The sequence below is a fragment of the Eptesicus fuscus genome, chromosome 6, assembly GCF_027574615.1.
Source record: "Eptesicus fuscus isolate TK198812 chromosome 6, DD_ASM_mEF_20220401, whole genome shotgun sequence".
In the NCBI taxonomy this organism is placed as follows: Eukaryota; Metazoa; Chordata; class Mammalia; order Chiroptera; family Vespertilionidae; genus Eptesicus; species Eptesicus fuscus.
Genome location: NC_072478.1, coordinates 83,290,814 through 83,311,307, shown reverse-complemented (window position 1 = coordinate 83,311,307; position 20,494 = coordinate 83,290,814). Strand labels below are relative to the sequence as shown.

The 20,494-nt window shown below is 38.4% G+C and overlaps 1 pseudogene; it reads left to right on the top strand.

Moving 5' to 3' along the window:
• Positions 1-1,432: 1,432 nt before the first annotated feature.
• Positions 1,433-18,599, top strand: LOC103289644 (mitochondrial inner membrane protease subunit 1-like; annotated as a pseudogene).
• The last annotated feature ends 1,895 nt before the right edge of the window (positions 18,600-20,494 follow it).

The following is a 20,494-nucleotide window of genomic DNA, read 5'->3' as shown; positions in this document are numbered from 1 at the left end:
ACAGAAAGCAACCCATAATCAAGTTTTGGTTGTCACTTTACCCATCAAACTGACTGCGATCTGGTTGATTCAGAGTTAATTTTAGAGCAACCCAGGAATCATGCTGTGAAACTATTCATTTCCTAATCATTGGCCATCACTTTGCTTTTCTGCCCCCTCACTTCCCTCCCCTGCACCCCAAATGGAATCTACCAAATCAAAATAATTACAAATCATTGATAAAAAGCCTGTGCACTATTATTCAATACTGAGTTTTTTCTTTATTTGGATTTGTTCTTGAAGTTCTGAAAATAATAATATTTTCCTGTTATTAAAGACACTCATTTTGTACTTTTGCCAGAATAAAACAGTTAGTTGAAAGGATCATCACTAATTGTGCCTAAAGGCAGTCACTGAAGGTTATCATTTGATACTGAAGATGGAGTTTGAAATCAGAAAGACCAAGATGTGAGGCCCTGCTCTGTGCAGTATGCCCTTAGGGAAAGGTAACCTCTCTATCAGGCAGCTTCCTTATTGCACACAAAAAAATTATGGGACCCAAAAGAGATACTGTTTTACCATGCCTAAATGGTATTTAACATATCTAATATTAAATAATAAAGAAATAAATTTTCTTTGATTACTGTATGCCCTTATTTCTACATCTTGATGTTTTCTACCATCAACAAACTCTTATTGACTATAGAGAGAACTGGAAAATAGAAGTCAGAGCTGAGAAAAATTAAGAAGTTATTTACTTTGTCTCTCCTTTTATAGAGGAGAAATTGAGGCCCAAGGTCCCAGAGCTAAATAAGGGGAGAGCTAAATGAGGAAATGGATGCCTTCTCCATCCCCTACATCCTTCCTTTAACAAATTAGAGGCCCAGTGCACGAAAATTCATGCACTCAGGGAGGGGGTGGAGAAGTCCCTCAGCCCGGCCTGCACCCTCGCGCAGTCTGGGAGCCCTAGGGGATGTCCACCTGCTGGCTTAGGGGTGCTCCCCAGGGGGATTGGCCCTAAGCTGGCAGTCAGATATCCCTCTGGCAGCCCAGGAGCCTTCGGGGGACATCCAACTAAGGGCTTAGGCCCGCTCCCCTAAGCCATTAATCAGACATCCTTAGCACTGCAGCGGAGGTGGGAGAGGCTCCCGCCACCACCACTGCACTGGCCAGCCATGAGCCGGCTTCTGACTGAGTGGTGCTCCTCCTGTGGAAGCGCACTGACCACCAAGGGGCAGCTCCTGCATTGAGCGTCAATTTGCATATTACCCTTTTATTATATAGGATGCTATCTCTGGTAATGTCCCAAGTTTGAAAGAGACATTTCTGTTGTCTTAAGAAAATTAAGAACAGTGTAAAAGAGTGGGAAGAATACCAGCTTTGCAGTTAGAACACTGTGGGTTTGACTCCGAGGTTTGCCCATTTGTTGGTTGGGTGCCCTGAGCAAAACACAATGTTTCTGACCCTCCAGTTTGTACCTAAACTTGTGGGTAGTCATGTGTACACCACGGGGCTTCTGGAAATTTTTGAAATAAAGAACATAATGTCTTGCCCTGGCTGTGTAGCTCAGTTGGTTACAGTGTCATCCCGATTTGCCAAGCTTGCAGGTTTGATTCCCTACCGGGGCACTTACAGACGCCAATCTGTGAATGCATGAATGAGTGGAACAACAATTGACGTTTATACTGTGAACATATCCTTGGGTGAGGATGAAAAACAATAATTCTTGTACATTCTTGGTTTAGGTATCATAGCAGGCTCAAAGAGGAGAAAGGAACAGGGAGTCCTCTTGTTTCCCCCCAAAATCCCACCAGGGTGGTGGTGGCTCTTGGAGCAGGAATTAGCTTTTACAACAGAAAATACCAGTGTATCATGTCCTCCTTTTGCTCCAGGAAAACAAACAAACAAAAACAAACATTTTTTTAAAAATCTCTCCCTTCAGCTTTTCCAAGTCCTGGTTCTTTCTCCACTCCTAATAAATATTTTCCGCAGAGAACACCCACGCAGTGCCTGCGACTGCTCAGTTTCTGGCCCCACTGTTCCTGAGGCGCATGGGCACCTCTGAGCGCCACGCACCAAGGCCGAGACATCCATCAAAATCTTTTTTCAGTGACTGTCACTGTCTCCAAGGTCTGTTCACTGTTCTGGTGAATTAATTTACACCCACAGCTAAGCCTAATCCTGCCAAGCTCTTCAAGGAATTCACGGCTCCTTGAGTTTAGCTGTCTAATCTCTCCTCACCGCCAGGCTACGTGCAACCAGGTGCCGTGTGCCGTATATTCCATCCGGTTGCTTCTGCTCCAGTTGATTTACTGTGTTCCATGTCCACGAAGATGCTCTGACCCATGGTTACAGTTCATGTACATATTTCCTTATTTGCTAAATATCTCTGCTGGATAAGCTGGCTGTAGAGAGATTTCTTCATATAAAAAAATTGAGTTTTGTGATACACGCAATGATGTTTCCACAAGGATTAAATAATATGACTCCCCAAAAGGAAGTTAAAACTTTAGTTTGAAAACAACTAGCTCATTTGTATCGTGCCCATAATGCTATACTTGTCAAGAGTATTTATAGTGATTCTAGAAAGTTCCTGCCGAAACCAGTTTGGCTCAGTGGATAGAGCATCGGCCTGCGGACTGAAGGGTCCCAGGTTCGATTCCGGTCAAGGGCATGTACCTTGGTTGCGGGCACATCCCCAGTAGGGGGTGTGCAAGAGGCAGCTGATCGAAGTTTCTCTCTCATCGATGTTTCTAACTCTCTATCCCTCCCTCTTCCTCTCTGTAAAAAATCAATAAAATATATTTTAAAAAATAATAATAATAAAATAGAAAGTTCCTTATCTCTGGTGGCTACTGTATTGCTACTTTCTCTGTCATCCTTTCCTCATTTATGAGTGGTCAAGTTTTACACTTCTTCTTTACCCTTGACACAGACTGAAATATGCAGACACTTTACGTATAAGGCCATGGTTAAGAGTCCTGTTTTGCAACCCCAGACCTGGTTTAAATTTCAGTTTCTTAGCTATCCTTCCAAAATATCAACCTCCCCACAACAGTTCATATTCCACCTCCCTGTTTGGTTTTTTTTTTTTTAATATTTTTATTGAGGTATTATATGTGTACATATCTTACTATTACCCCCCCCCACCCCACACCCACACATGCCCTCCCCCCACAGAGTTTTGCGTCCATTGTTTATGCTTATATGCATGCATACAAGTCCTTCGTTTGATTTCATAACTCCCCCACCTTTCCCAAACTTTCCCCCTGTACTTTGAAAGTCTGTTAGATGCTTTACTGTCTCTGTATCTATCTTTTTGTTCACCACTTTATAATGTTCTTTACTATCCCTAAATGAGTGAGATCATGTGGTATTTTTCTTTCATTGACTGGCTTATTTCACTTAGCATAATGTTCTCCAATTCCATCCAGGTTGCTGCAAATGATGAGAATTCCTTCTTTTTTATGGCAGCATAGTATTCCATTGTGTAGATGTACCACAGTTTTCCGATCCACTCATCTGCTGACGGGCACCTAGGCTGTTTCCAAATCTTAGCTATTGTAAATTGTGCTGCTATGAACATAGGGGTGCATATATCCTTTCTGATTGGTTTTTCTAGTTTCTTCGGATATATTCCCAGGAGTGGGATTACTGGGTCAAATGGGAGTTCCATTTTCAGTTTTTTGAGGAAACTCCATACTGTTCTCCACAGTGGCTGCACCAGTCTGCATTCCCACCAGCAGTGCACGAGGGTTCCTTTTTCTCCGCATCCTCGCCAACACTTGTTGTTTGTTGATTTGTTGATGATAGCCATTCTGACAGGTGTAAGATGGTACCTCATTGTTGTTTTGATTTGCATTTCTCGGATAATAAGTGACTTTGAACATGTTTTCATGTGTCTCTTGGCCTTCCTTCTGTCTTCTTTTGAAAATATTCTGTTTAGGTCTGTTGCCCATTTTTTTATTGGATCATTTATCTTCCTCTTATTAAGTTGCATAAGCTGCTTGTAGATGTTGGAGATTAAACCTTTATCAGTGATAGCATTTGCAAATATGTTTTCCCATGCAGTGGGCTTTCTTGTTGTTTTGTTGATGGTTTCTTTTGCTGTAAAAAAGCTTTTTATTTTGATGTAGTCCCATTTGTTAATTTTCTCTTTAGCTTCCATTGCCCTAGGGGCAGTGTCAGTGAAGAAGTTCTTGTGGCATATGTCTGAGATTTTGTTGCCTGTGGATTCCTCTAGTATTTTTATGGTTTCCCGTCTTATGTTTAAGTCCTGTATCCATTTTGAGTTTATTTTTGTGTATGGTGTAAGTTGGTGATCTAGTTTCATTTTTTTGCATGTATCTGTCCAGTTTTCCCAACACCATTTATTGAAGAGACTGTCTTGACTCCATTGTATGTTCATGCCTCCTTTGTCAAATATTAATTGAGCATAGTGGTTTGGGTCGATATCTGGGTTCTCTATTCTGTTCCATTGATCAATATGTCTGTTCTTGTGCCAGTACCAGGCTGTTTTGAGAACAGTGGCTTTGTAATACAGCTTGAAATCTGGTATTGAGATCCCACCTACTTTATTCTTCTTTCTGAGGATTGCTGAGGCTAGTCGGGGTCTTTTTTTATTCCAGATGAATTTTTGGAGAGTTCTTTCTAGGTCTGTGAAATATGCTGTTGGTATTTTGATGGGGAGTGCATTGAATCTGTAGATTGCTTTGGGTAGTATGGACATTTTAATGATGTTGATTCTACCAATCCAGGAACATGGTATGTTCTTCCATCTGTTTACGTCTTCCTCTATCTCTTTTTTCAGTGTCCTGTAGTTTTCTGCGTATAGGTCTTTTACCTCCTTAGTTAAGTTTATTCCTAGGTATCTTAATTTTTTTGGTGCGATGGTAAATGGGATTGCTTTTTTAGTCTCTCTTTCTGTAAGTTCATTATTGGTGTATAGAAAAGCCATAGATTTCTTGGCGTTAATTTTGTATCCCGCTACATTGCCGAATTCATTTATTAAGTCTATTAGTTTTTTGATGGAATCTTTTGGGTTTTTTATGTACAATATCATGTCATCTGCAAATAAGGACAGCTTCACTTCTTCTTTTCCAATTTGGATGCCTCTTATTTCTTCTTCTTGCCTAATTGCGATAGCTAATACTTCCAGTACTATGTCAAATAGAAGTGGTGAGAGTGGGCATCCCTGTCTTGTTCCTGTTCTTAGGGGAAATGGTTTTAGTTTTTGCCCATTGAGTATGATGTTTGCTGTGGGTTTATCATAAATAGCTTTTATTATGTTGAGGTATGAGCCTTCTATTCCCACCTTGTTGAGAGTTTTTATCAAGAAAGGGTGTTGGATTTTGTCAAATGCTTTTTCTGCATCTATTGATATGACTATGTGATTTTTATCTCTCAATTTGTTTATGTGATGTATCACGTTTATTGATTTGCGGATATTGTACCATCCTTGCATTCCTGGAATAAATCCTACTTGGTCATGGTGTATGATCTTTCTGATGTACTGCTGGAGCCGATTTGCTAGAATTTTGTTGAGGATTTTGGCATCAATGTTCATGAGGGATATTGGCCTATAATTCTCTTTCATTGAGTTGTCTTTATCTGGTTTTGGTATTAGGGTGATGCTGGCTTCATAGAAGGAGCCTGGAAGTGTTCCTTCCTCTTGAATTTTTTGGAATAGTCTGAGGAGGATAGGTTTTAGTTCTTCCTTGAAAGTTTGATAAAACTCTCCTGTGAAGCCATCTGGCCCCGGGCTTTTGTTTGCCGGAAGCTTTTTGATGACTGCTTCAATTTCTTCCATAGTTACTGGCATGTTGAGCTGTTTAGAATCTTCCTGATTGAGTTTTGGAAGGTTGTATTTTTCTAGGAATATGTCGATTTCCTCTAGGTTGTCCAGTTTGTTGGAATAGAGTTGTTCGTAGTATTTTGTAACAATCCTTTGTATTTCGTCGGGGTCTGTTGTTATTTCACCTCTTTCATTTCTGATTTTGTTTATTTGGGTCCTCTCTCTTTGCTTCTTGGTGAGCCTGGCTAGAGGTCCATCAATCTTGTTTATCCTTTCAAAGAACCAGCTCTTGGTTTTGTTGATCTTTTGTATTGTTTCTTTGGTCTCTATGTCGTTTATCTCCGCTCTGATCTTTATTATTTCTTTCCTTCTGCTTACACTGGGCTTATCTTGTTGCTCTCTCTCTAACTCTTTGAGTTGTTGGGTTAGGTAATTTATTACCATTGTTTCTTGTTTTTTGAAGTAGGCTTGTAGAGCTATGAACTTCCCTCTCAGGACTGCTTTCATTGTGTCCCATAGATTTTGGATTGTTGTGTTTTCATTGTCGTTTGTTGCCATGATGTTTTTTATTTCTTCCTTGATGTCTTTGGTAACCCAGTCATGGTTTAATAACATGCTGTTTAGTCTCCAAGTGTTTGATTTCTTTGGGTTGTTTTTATTGTAGTTGATTTCCAGTTTTATGCCACTGTGATCTGAGAAGATACTTGATATGATTTCTATCTTCTTGAATTTGGAGAGACTTTGCCTATGTCCTAACATATGGTCTATCTTTGAAAATGACCCATGTGCACTTGAGAAGAATGTATATTCTGTGGCTTTGGGGTGAAATGTTCTGAAGATGTCGATTAATTCCATCTGTTCTAGTGAGTCATTTAGGATTGATGTTTCTTTGCTGATTTTTTGTTTAGAGGATTTGTCCAATGGTGATAGTGGGGTATTGAAGTCTCCTACTATGATTGTATTACTGTCAATCTCTCCTTTGATATCTTCCAGGAGTTTTTTAATGTATCTTGGTGCTCCTGTATTGGGTGCATATATGTTTACCAGAGTTATTTCTTCTTGTTGGATTTCTCCCTTTAGTATTATGAAGTGGCCTTCATTATCTCTTGTTATGTCCTTCACTTTGAGATCTAATTTGTCAGATATAAGTATTGCAACCCCAGCTTTTTTTTCATTTCCATTTGCCTGGAAAACCTTTTTCCATCCCTTTACTCTCAGTCTGTATGCATCCTTTTTTTTGAGGTGGGTTTCCTGTAGACAGCAGATATCTGGGTTTTGTTTTCTTATCCAGTCTGTTACCCTGTGTCTTTTGATTGGGGCATTCAATCCATTTACATTTAAAGTTATTATTGATAGGTACTTATTTGACGCCATTTTTATTCTATACCCCTGTGTACCTTCTTTGCTTCCTATTTCTTTCTTTTTTTTACAGCAGACCCTTTAGCATTTCTTTCATTGCTGGTTTGGTGGTGATAAACTCCCTTAGTCCTTTTTTGTCTCTGAAGCTCCTGATTTCACCTTCAATTTTGATTGATAGCCTTGCTGGGTACAGTATTCTTGGATTTAGACCCTTCCTTTGCATGACTTGGTATATTTCATTCCATTCCCTTCTGGCCTGATGAGTTTCTGTTGAGAAATCAGTTGCTAGTCTGATGGGGGTTCCTTTGTATGTAACTGTCTGTCTCTCTCTGGCCGCTTGTAAGATTCTTACTTTGTCGTTGGTGTTTGCCAACTTAACTATAATGTGCCTTGGCGTCGGTCTTTTGGGGTTCATTTTGCTTGGAACTCTGTGAGCTTCTTGGATTTGTGTGGGTTTTTTCTTCCCTATATCAGGGAAGTTTTCTGTTATTATTTCTTCAAACAGGTTTTCTATTCCTTGCTCAGTTTCCTTTCCTTCTGGCACCCCTATTATCCTGATGTTGTTTTGTTTTGTATTGTCCTGAAGTTCCCTTACGCTCTCCTCAATCTTTCTAATTTTTGTTTCTAGAAGCTGTTGTAATTGGGTATTTTTTTCCATCTTGTCTTCCAGCTCACTTATGCGGTCCTCTGCTTCATCTAGTCTACTCTTGATGCTTTCTATTGAGTTCTTTACAGCAGCGATGTCACTTTTCATTTCTTCTTGGTTCTTCTTCATTTCTTCTTGGTTCTTACTCATATTGTCGAATTTGTCTTCCATCCTTTTCAGCCACTTTATGACCATTTCTCTGAATTCTTTCTCTGATAGGTTGTTTGCCTCTAAATCGTTTACTTCCTTTTCTGGTGATGCCTGCTTCTCTTTCCTGTGGGGGCTGTTTCTTTGTCTCCCCATGGTCTCTCTTCTCCGGATGTCTGGTTATATAGATTTCTCTCTCTGGCGTTGATTTAAAGGTATAAAATACAACACAACCAGGCACAACAGACAAGGCACTGAACAGAATTGTATTCACGATATTAATAACCTCCAATAGAGGTAACCACCAGAGAAAGACAAATTAGGGAATAGGAGTGGAAGAGGGAGAGTAAAAAGAAAGAACAACAACGAAGAAACAAACAACAACAAAGAGTGTGAATCTGAACTTGGGAAAAGAGCAGAAAGAAAGAAAAGAAATAACAGAAAAGAAAAAGAAAATAAAAAAAAAGTAAGAGAGACAAGAATGATACTAAGAGAGAAAAGGGGAACAAACTATATATATGGGGAGTAAACTCCACTAGAACAACCACTATTCCCAGCAAATTCCAGCAACACGAGCCTGGAGATTAATACAAACTGCAACAGCAGCTAATATCAAGTGAGGCAAGGGAAAACAAAAGTAAAAAACAAACAAAAACAAAGCAAACAAAAGAACCAACCAAACCAACAAAAAGAATAATCTAAACAATCTCATAAAAAAGCATAAAAATTCAATCTAATCAACATTCAAGCAAACAACAACAAAAGGCCAGAGAGAAAAATAATTTTTTAAAGGTAGCGTAGAGAGAGGTTTGTATGGATTTGGAGCAGGGGGTTGGGAATTAGATATATAAGTAGGGTGAAGTTTTAGCAGGGAGTAAACTGAAAAAGTAGGGAAAATCTAAAGCCAGAAAGGGTTAAGATAAACTGGGAGCAAAAGGGGAAAGGTTAGGAGAGTGATGGCATAATGTTGGCTTTGAGATAGGGTAAAGCGATTGTAAGGGAAAGATGCAAATCGAATGTAGGACACTAATCCAAAAATAAAAGAAAGAGAAAATCAAATGACATTAAAAAAAAAAAGTAAAATAATAGTAATAATAGTGCTGATTGAAAATAAAAATGTAATAATTAAAAAGGTGAAAATCAAGTGAGGAAAAAGAAAAAAATATTAGTTTCTTAAGTAAAAGATGCAAAAAATGAAAATAAAAAAATATGAGAATAAAAAATTTAAAAAATTGAAAAAAGAATTGAAAATTAAAAAATAGGAAGACTAAAATGTGCAGTAGCGGCTGTCATTCACTTCCTCTATTATTCTGTTTGGTACGCCTTTTTCCCAGTCTGGGCGGTATTTCAGTTCAGCTTCATTCCAGGGCTCCTCAGTGTTGGAAGCCAGTCCTGCTTTTTAAGCCAGCCCTATCTTAATTTCTCGTATTTATTTTTGATTACACCAGAGACAATTAGCGTTTCAGCCCCTGGGTGGCAGTGTTTCTGAATTGACTTCCGGGCCTCTCTAGCTCTTTTTTCTTTTTTTTTTTTTTCCCCTTCTATGGCACTCACTACCGGTTTGTGGAGATGTGCGCCTCAGAGCTGCCTCTCTGATGGTCACAGGCAGCTCTGGCCCCAGGTTCCGAAAAAACACCTTCCCCCTGCAGTCTTTCAGGGTTTCCACCTGGGTTTTTCTATGTGTTGGGCTTAGCAATCAGAGTCGGAAAGAGCCCAGGTGTTCGGACCGTGGGTCTGTGCCCCAGACTAAGGAGCCTGCACTCCTTTGAAAATTCTTAGTCTGACCGTCCTCGTCAGATTAAAATGAGTTGCTTTCAAGAGGTCACTTCTGTTAGCAGCTCAGAAGACCCCCCTCCTCATTCACGGATCACGGCAGTTCCAACTGCCGCTGATTTTTCTAGGCACAGACCTCCCGGCTCCTGCCGGTCCTGCGGCTGCCGCACTTCCCTCACCCAGCGCCTCCCTCACCCACCGCGGGGATTAGAAACCGCAGCTTATTTCAGACAAAATCTGACCTTTCCGTGGTGCAGTGAAGAGTTTCTTTGAATCCAAATGTTTGCGCTGATAGGGGACCGGTGGTCTGGTGCTCCCAGCAGTTCAGTGTTAGCAGTTGTCGCGGAAAGTCAGGTTTCCACTAAAATCCTCCTTTCCTTGCAAGATGGCGAGGCGCCCGGCGAGCCCGCAGCTCCAGGCGGGGACCCAGCCCCTGTGGGTGCTGCGCGGTCAGAGGAACACTGCCCAGCACTCCCCCGCCTTCTCCTGGAGTTTAGCTGTCCCTTGGCTTGCCCACATACACTCCCTCTGCGAGCCTCTGCTGCTCCGTCTCTCTGCCCCAGGAACAGACTCCAAACCCGACTCTATTCCGTCGCCATTTTCCTCTTCCCACCCACCCTGTTTGGTTTTTGTCCTAAACTCTTACCACTCTTTAAAAATGTTGTATTATTTACTCCTCTTATTTACTGCCGGTGCCCTTCGATAAGCTCTATGAGAGTGGAATACTTGTCTTTCTTGTGTATTGCTGTCACCTCGCCCATGGAACAGCAGCTGAGCTAAAATACTTGTCAAATGAATGAGTAAGTGTGATAATCCATGCCAAGCCCTAGAGCAGTGAATTCATACACTTTCTTGGCTTAGACAAAATGGAAAAGAGGACATAATTCTTTCTCCTTATTCCATAGCTCCACAGATCCACGGCTCCACAATATCTTAAACAATGTGCTGCCCAAACTAGACCATAGCTGAAACCTAACCTGCTAACTTTCTTTCTCAAGCCTGGTTTGGAAAGGCATGCCATTCATAGTGTCAGGGGAGATATTCTCTCCAAAGCCAAGTGCTTTAATGGCTCATTTTTCCTTCCACTGTGAAATGAAAACTAAAATAAATCAAAGTAGCAACCTAACAGTCCAGAACAGCCCTAGACTAAAAGTGTAAATAAATGTGCTCAGTGATGAAAGAAAAAGAAATTCAGGGAGAGAAACGTAGTTCAATTCCTGGTTCCTGGGGATTTTGTGTAAGCAAAACCAAAGCACGTTTTGTGCAAACCTTACTTTAGGATACTCCATTACTTATTTCTCATAACTGCCAAAAAGCTAAATGAGCATTTATCAAATTTGTAAGCCCTAAAGAATCAACTGCATATTTATTTATTTTCATCCAATAACTTGTCAAAAAAGCTAAGACATCAGCAATGAACAAGTAAAGTTTAGATAGAGAGCAATCTAGCCGAGTGCTTTTTGGCTTTTTCTATGTTGACTGGACCCAAAGACAGATAATAAACAGGCCCTTATCCTTGATAGATATAATGGAGTTTGAATAAGTTGACAAAAGCTTTGTTGCACTACCTTACAAGTACGATGTGATTTTCTTGTATGCATCACAACAGACTGGTGCAAACTAGAACTTTGTGTAGACATAGATACTAGGATGACCTTTTCCCTATCAACATACAGTTTCCCTCAGGTCACCAAACATTCAGTATTTCCTTTATGAAACCCAATCACTGCCCTTATGCATCCCACATCTGATAAAATACATAGGGAATTCAAGTGGAATTTCAAATTCCCTGGGTTGGTAACTCTAGTGGAAATCTGTTGCATTTTTTTCTCCAATCTTCCATACCCTTTCTACACATGTACTTTAATACTCTCTTGGGAAATTTTCTCTCTCCTTGATAGTTGTTTCATTATTCAAGATGGCATGCTTGACCACTGGACTTCACCTTTAAATCTTTAACATTATATTACTACTTAATACATCTGAATATATATTGACATTGATCTAAGCCCGTTGGTATCCCTCAACAATCCAACAAACTGGACACTATCATTATCCCCAAGTGAAGCAAATACCTGAGCCCAAGGAGCTAGTGGCTAAGTGGTGACCCAGAATTCAAACCCACTCCTGTCTGATGTGAGTGCAGATGCTCTTCAGCATTAGGCTATCCCACTTCTCCTTGTAGAGGGACCCAACAACAAAGCATCCAGTAGAGATGATTCACCCAGCAGCACTTTCCTGATGAAATGGTTCATTCCTTCCTGCTGCCTACATCCCTGGGGCTACTTGGGCTTTTATTTTTCTTCAGATACCATAGCCTTCATTTGTATGACTACACAATAGCCTTCAATTGCACTTTTGGTATTTATTTGAACAAAAGACAAACCACTAACTCAAAAAGATATATGCACCCCCATGTTCATTACAGCATTATTTACAAAAGCCAAGATAGACAGAAGAATGGAGAAAGAAGATGTAATACACACACACACACACACACACACACACACACACACATACAAGGAATATTGCTCAGCAATACAAATGAACAAAATCTTACCACTGTGACAACATGGATGGACCTAGATGGTATTATGCTAAGTGAAATAAGTCAGAGAACAATAAATGCTATATGGTTTTGATTATATGTGGAATAAAACAAATGAACAAACAAAATAAAAACAAAATAGATAGAAACAGAGATCAAATTGATGGTTGCCAGAGGTGGGGACGGAAGGTGAAAAAGGTGAAGGGGAATATAGTCAATACTATTGTGATAACTTTACATGGTGACACATGATTATCAGACTTAGTGTGTGATCACATTGTAAGATTCATAAATGTTGAATCACTATGTTATGACATCCTCACCATGTGTGTTAAGGGGTGAGCCACTGTGCATTCCTGGAGTATGAAATCCTTCTATTCAACGATAGGGTCAGAGCTCTGCTACCGATGCAAAAGGAGTGGACCCTTTAGTTCACTCCATGAATCCCTTTCTGGGTCAAAATGACTGTTTGATTTCCCCAACTTCAAAACCATATGTGTGTTTCAGCTTTGATCTCCTTACAAAACCCCAGCTGCGGTTGGCGGCATACCCTGACATCCCAACTGGAATATTACCATTCATGCATGACCAACCTGATTCAGGAATGCAAATTTACCAATGCCATCAATGAAGAGACATTATTTTCTTTCTCAGTATCTAGTCCTATAAACATATAGCAAACATTATTGGCATTATTTTTATTTTGTCCCTTTTAAGAACCACCCTTCCTCCATTCCATGTGCTATTAAGGAGGTTATCAATCTAGGGTCCTAGTTCCCAGCCACAGGGATGGGGCATCTAATCCAGACTGGCCAATTAGAGCATACAACCCAGCACAGTTAGCAAAAAAACAATTGGTGTTCCTTTTAAAATAATTGATGCAGCCACTGAAAAGGAGAGGGTCCTTGGGATTAGGACATGTAAGAATATAACTCTGTAGCACTTTATAACATCTATGCAAGAGAGGAGAGACCTGAAAACGGAATAGCCTAGCGGAGAGTGGAGAGGGAGCCAAAGGGAGACAGATAGCATCATCTGAACCTCCCTATCCTTCATTGCCTAAAGAACTATGGCCTTCATTTCCCTGTTATAATGTTGGTTAGTTTCCCAACATGATCCCTTTACACTTTTTGTATAAAGAAGTTTGAGTTGGGCTTTTGTCATTTGTAACTAAAAAAGTCCTAGTTCATCTTTGTGTGCCTATAAACTAGAATATGTATTTAGGTTTTTCAAGTGTATTGTTTTGTTTTTCCCTATAATACCAACACAGTTTATAATATCTATCCATCTATCTAACCACACACACATTTTCTTTTATAAGACACTAAACATCTGGGAAAAAATTTTAAACCCAGCCATTTAGAAGCATGTTACAATACCATCTGTCTACTGGTTGTCATATGGTTCAAATATCCTTCTAAGTGATTAGAGTTTTATGAAAGGCTTCTTATTAAAGGTTTCGGTATTGTCCCTTACCTAGTTGTCTCATCACTTGATAACTCACTTCCATGAAGATGTTTGATGTGATTCTTTTCCTCCATGATCAAAATTAGTTTTTCCAAAAATTCAATGGGGTCAACCAATATTTTAATTCATTTTGGATCTTATAAGACTTAGAAGAAGATAGTCTTAACAGTAAGTGATGCTTGCCTACCTTCATTCAATGAACATAGACAAATTATTAAGGTAATTACCAACAAGAATATCTTCCTATAATTCTATTGTGGACACCTTTTGGATGCTAGCACATGTATTACCTTCTTTGTTTTTCAGTGTATGCAGGTACATTGAGATGACCACTGTACTAAGAAGAACGCATATTGAGAAAGACAGGTGACCTGCCCTATACTCAGCTAACAAGAATCTGGATTCAAATCCAAAACTTTTGGCTCTAAATCCAGTGACATCTTTACTCTGAGCACTTACTCTTTTCTCTGATCCATACACAGAGGTTCTGGTTACACTTTATTAGAAAATTACTTTCCGTCGTTTTTTAGGGAATAACTGCATAACTGCATACCTTCTACTTTTTTACAAACTTGAAAAGACAGTGTTATGATGATGTCCTACAGACCATGATCATGAAAGACACATTTCTTGTCTGAGATTCAACTTAGAAAAAAACCTTAAGTTTAGGTATTAATTCTTGGGAATTGGGAGAAAGGCAAAAGATTCTCTCTTTTCCAGCACAAGGAAACTGGTACACATCTTCCTCATGTGTCTTCTATCAGGACAGTTAAATTCTTCTCTGAGCAACCCTGCACAGCTGGGTTATTGATGTTGCCCTTTGATTAGAGGCCCTTTGATTTCCAGCCACGTCTGCACACAATGGTTGTTGTTAAGGAATTAGCTCGGAAACTAAAAATACCTTCCTCCTCTGCCTGGATAAACCTGCTGAACTCCAGCTCTGTGAGCAGCCTTGATCTAATGCTGCCTTTTATTATTTATTAATATCTGTGTTCTGTGATCTCAAGTCACCCCCACTGCCCACATATTCATGCTCCACAGTGGAGGTTGGGGCCAGAGCAGAGCTCTCCAGGGGGTCTGTGGCCTGACAATAGCTTCAAAGTCTCTTGCCTCTCAGTGAAAAGGAGGAAAATCTATGACAGGCTACATTCTTTGCTGGTGAACAGGATACAAAAACCTTCCCGCCATTTGTCATTTCCAGCCTCCTCTGTGGTGCACATTAAATATCTGGTTTAATGTCTCTGGCTTGTGACCTCCTGTCATCTGTAGCAGAACTACGTGGTTTGGTGGCTGAACTCACATCAGAAAGAGGTCATATTAATCTCAGCAGGGAATGTCACCAATCTGACCCTTTTAAAAAGATTCTGAAATAATGATCGTAATCTGTAGTAAATTGCTATGTACTTATTATCTAAGGGTATTTATCATAAATCATAAAAATTTGAATTTTTCCCTTCAAATTATTTTACAATGGCATTTTAATTTGAATGTTGAATATAAGATTCTTGTTTTAGGTTCCTTCCTAGGTTGTAGGGCAAAAGAAAATAAATTTAATACAAGGTGGGGCAAAATTAGGTTTACAGTTGTGAATATATGAAACATGGGGTTTATTTTACAGTATTACTTAATAATTATTGTATTATTTTCCATAGGAACAACTGTAAGCCTACTTCTGAAGCACCACCCCCCGTAAAAGCATCTGGTTTTGGATAATATCAGAAGTGAAAATAATTTCTAATCTTGCCATTATCATATCAAAACAGTATTTTAATTTTTCTTTCTATATAAAGGTAGATAAAAAAATTTAAGTATGTGGATAATAGCCACCCTATATATTTTACCAAGCCAACATCTATTAGATTTTTTTAAGCTAATAATGCCCACATTATCATTTTGAGGACCAGCACTTCTCCACTATGGATCCATGGCATTCAGTTCAGGTTGACTCTATCACCTATTTGTAGAAGAGGAAAGTGGTTCAGGTGTGGCCTATTATACCTACCCCAGCCCTCAGGACTAACTCTGGGGAGGGCATGTGACAAGGCAGGCCAATGGTATTCAACCCTAGGACTTCTTTAAGTAAAGCTGACTTTCTACTGGGGTTACTGAGCTGGTGGAATGCAAACTTGGAAACTATGCTATTTATTTTAACAGCTCAAAGGCAAGGCCTGCCTGAGAATAAGCCAGTATGAAGGAAAGCAAAATTGAGAGACTGAGAGACTCGCTAAGTCTTGTGAGATCCCAAAACGGGCATCCCCTTTGCCACCAGAGCCAGGTGCTCAAGGGCAACCCCTGTGTGGACTAGGGGAGCCTGTGGGTTTTAGCAGTGCCTCAAGGGAACTCAGGGTGGGACAAACCCACCAGCCTCATGAAAAGCAGATGCTCAAGCTCATTTATGTCCATTTAGATAAGTAATTGTAAGGACAACAATTATTTGACTTGTGAAATTGTGGTTCTGATGTTTCCACTGTAAGAGTGTTGTCATAAAGAGTATTAATATTCTCTGGGATACTTATTGTTATCATATAAGAACCAACACAATTTTTTACATTAAAAGTATAGTCTAACATTGAATGAACTATTCCCACATTACTTACAGTGTGCTAGTGTCAGAGAAGCGTGCTTGACTTTGTCCTTTACCAATATGTACTTGAATATTTCATCAATATTCATCTTCTATCAGAAGTCCATAAATATTCAAGAAACTAACATCTGCTATAGCTCTGTAACATGCCTACATTTAAGAAAATCTTATCATTGTCCCTAGCAATATTTCAAAACTCACGTGAAATTTTGTGACCCAGGCACTTTTAGAACTCTCCTTCAGTGTGAAAACTTTATTCTAAATCTGCATATGTGTTCATTATTTCTTCATTATTACCTATTTTATATAATTTTAAGTGTTCATTACATAAGTTTTGACTATCTTAATAACTCTTGTGATATGTCATATATAAAATATGACTTCACTAATTTAAAAGTTAGATTTATAAGTGTCACTTTAAAATCATATTAGGTCCAGATTCCTAATATATTTAATAGTTGATTAATTTGGCAGTAAACAAAATTACTGTAAAGTTACACCTTACCCATAAAGTCTTAAAGTAGCATAGGTATCTAATACTACTGCACTGGACCAGTTAAAAAATTAGGCTTACCAATTATTAAAACATATATCTAGGTTCTAGCCAGGTGGCTCAGTTTGTTGGAACATCATCCCCTAAACCAAAAGGCTGTAGATTCAATTCCTAGTCAGGGCACAGGGCATGTACAGGAGGCAACTGATCAATGTTTCTGTATTACATTGATGTTTCTCTTTCTCTCTCTCCCTCTCTTCTTCTCTCCCTCTTTAAAATTGATAAACATATCCTCAGATGAGGATATAAAAACACACTTATCTAGTTATCCCTTTAACATTTGTAGCAAAAATATACTTATAGAAAATATTTTAGACGAATTAATCAATATGATCACTGTCTATAATTAATAGTTTTATTCTGTCACCTGAACTACTCAAGTAGCACATACTTAGGTTAGAACTAAAACAATTGTTTGAAAAATTAATAGAGTAATGGTCTAGGACAGTTTTCTGATCATGACTGTGCTGTGTTTGCTTTTATAATTTTTACATCCAGTTAATTAGTCAGAAAGTTAAAATAAAATTAGTTCATCAGTTGAGTAAATAGCAGTGTTATGTTTCAATCTATTCTGTAGATACTGGATTATTCAGCACCATGGACAGCAAAAGGTCATTCCCTTCTCAATTAGGACTTCTGCATGCTACCAATTAGCTGTGAAAATATAAGGCTCATCACCTCTCTTTGGGTACACTGAAAAGAAACTCTATATTCATAGCATTAAAGGTATTACAACCTTTTCTGTTTGGAAAGCAATGGGCTCAATGCTTCATTTAAGGGAGCATATGTCTTCTTTCTCCACAAATATGTAAGTTCACTTATTGCAAGGACCTTGTCTTATTTATTGCTGTATCTTCATTGCTCAGCCAACTATGTGGGACATAATAGGTTGTTGAATAAACAATTAAGGTGGTGCCTCTCTTTGAAAATTGACTAGACTGGTGCAGTCATCTTCATTTAAATAAAAAGTTAGCAAAGAGCTCATAAATTCTACATAACAAACAATCTATTGGGCTCTCAATTCATAAATTCAGTGAGATCATTTTGGGTAATTAAAATGCTTCTAAAGAAAAACACCATTAAAAATACATATTCTCAGGACTTCTGCGGGACCTAGGAATTGTGAAACCATGGGTCATCCATATATGCTTTGAGACATGATTTTTCCTGGAATGCCTACAACTACCAATACAAAAAAAATTAATGTATTGTAGAACAGACCTAAGGCCAATGGTGGCAGAGTCCACATAGACATATGCTTCCTGGTATTCTGGGGAAAAAACTTTTGATTGGTTAACTATATTGTTCAGTGTGGCTGTATAAATCATTGTGCTTTTGAGTATGTTGATGGTATTGTCATGTGTTCTGACCATCAGTGGAGCCTACAATTCAATATTCAGATACTGTCTTTGCAAAAAATCTTAGTCAACATTTTTATGGTATCCAAGGAGGTGATATTATAATTGCAAAAAGCCTCAGTGATCCAAAATCAAATATTTGTAAAAGAGTATGTAATAAATTTGAAAGGAGGTCTATCCTGACCAATATCCATCTGATTTCTTTAAAAGCCAGACTTATGTGCCAATGAATCATGTGTGGTTAAAACGTGATAATTGACAGAATTTTAGGTACTACGGATCTATTCCATATGGACTATTAAGAGGACATATTTTCTTTAAGATCTGGCCTCTGAGTGATTCTGGATTTCTACATGATAGCCCTAATGGCCACAGATTTTATGATGATTAGTAAGTATTTATCCTTTTGCTTTGATTATTGTCCTCTTTCTCGTGAATTTATTATTGCCACTGCAACCATGTATTTATTAATAAATTATTTGCTATTCAGTTTTAGTTGTTTTGAACTATTAAATATAAAGAACAAGTAATTCAAAATGTATGGATAAAAGTAATCCAAAATAGATCTTCTAAATTAAAAAAAATACATATTCTTAAAGACATAACTATGGACAGAATAAAAACACTTTATTCAGAGACTATGGGCTTTACTACATAAGAGGATAAGATGAATAGCAATGTATCATGTCATGAACTGTTTGAACCTCCACATGGTGCAGGGATGGGTAGGGATTTATGTGCTGGCAGAACTGCATTCATGCAATTGGCATGCATCATGGGAGGATGACTTCAGCTATAAAATAGCTATTAACGACTAGAAAAACATGATGTGTTTCAGCCTAAGGTGAAAAAAATAAAATCAAGAGAATGTTGTCACATGACATATCTTTGAACACGCAATGGGGAAAACACACTTTGGTAAAGCTTAGCCGAATAAAAGCATTATGCACAGTTAAAACCTGGCAATAGTTTGCATATAACTAGATGCCTTGCCCTAAGCTCTCAGCTACTATGAACTGAATACTATCCCTTTGTACCTTGGAAATGAAAAGAAAAATACTATTAGTATATCCTGTCACTTTCTATTAATATTCATAACATTATTTAACCATGACCTACAGAAGTTATTTTAACTTTCATTTTTTAAATTAAATCAAATTTTAATAACCATACAAGTTATTAAGAAATTTTATTCAAATTAAGGGTCCATCAATGATGGCCATAACAAGGCTTTTTACAAGCCTTATCTGACCTACAAAATTTCAAAGCAGATCTAAGCAACAAAATATAGAATGTTTTTGCTTCTTGTGATATATGGCCTGTGTGATTTGGAGTGATTGGCAGATTGATAGTCTGCTTATCTTCCAGAAAGTGTCTTCAAGTGTTTCTAAACTCTGATGAAATATGACTTTGGAAATGTCGGCCATAGAAATTCTGAGTGAATACTATATACCCTCCTGCCAACATGCAAATGCACATACATATCACCTGAAAATTTCCGTTCTGCTTTTAAACTGTGTAAGGTGCCCTTTTCACAGAGTATGGATGGACCTGGAGATTATTGTGCTAAGTGAAATAAGCCAGTTAGAGAAAGACAAATAACATATGATCTTACTTATATGTGTAATCTAATGAACAAAATAAACTAATGAACAAAATAGAGAGAGAGGCATGGACACATGGAACATACTGATAGCTGCCAGAAGGGAGGGAGGAGGTAGGAGCCTGGATGAAAGAAGGTGAAGAGATTAGTCAAAGAACATTTATCCATAACCCATAGACACAGACAACAGTGTGGTGAAGACCAGAGGGAAGTGGGGTGGGGGACTGGGTGGAGGTGGGCAAAAGGTGGGAGATGGGGACATCTGTAATAGTGTCAACAATAAAATGAAGTTTAAAAAATCAGCTAGTCTTTTTCTGCCACAATGTCAAGCAACTGGTTTATTGATTATTTTTTCACTGAACTTTGCAATCAAACCCAAAGCAGTATTTTATTTAAATAAAATACAAGCAAACACAGTTAAGTCCAAATTATCAGTTAGATCATCATGTGCAATGGATTTAATTCTTCAAAAAATTTAAACTTTTTGGATGAACTTCCATCATATTTATGTTCCAAGCAGACCTCTATGTAAAAGCACTGATGAAACTGACTGAATTAAACTCTAGTAGAAAAAAATGTACATCAGTAACCATCTCTACAGGCAGTACTAATTTTGGACAAAATAAGCATCAACCCATAGGAATAAGGAAAGAAATAAAGGCATTACTTATGTCATAAGACAG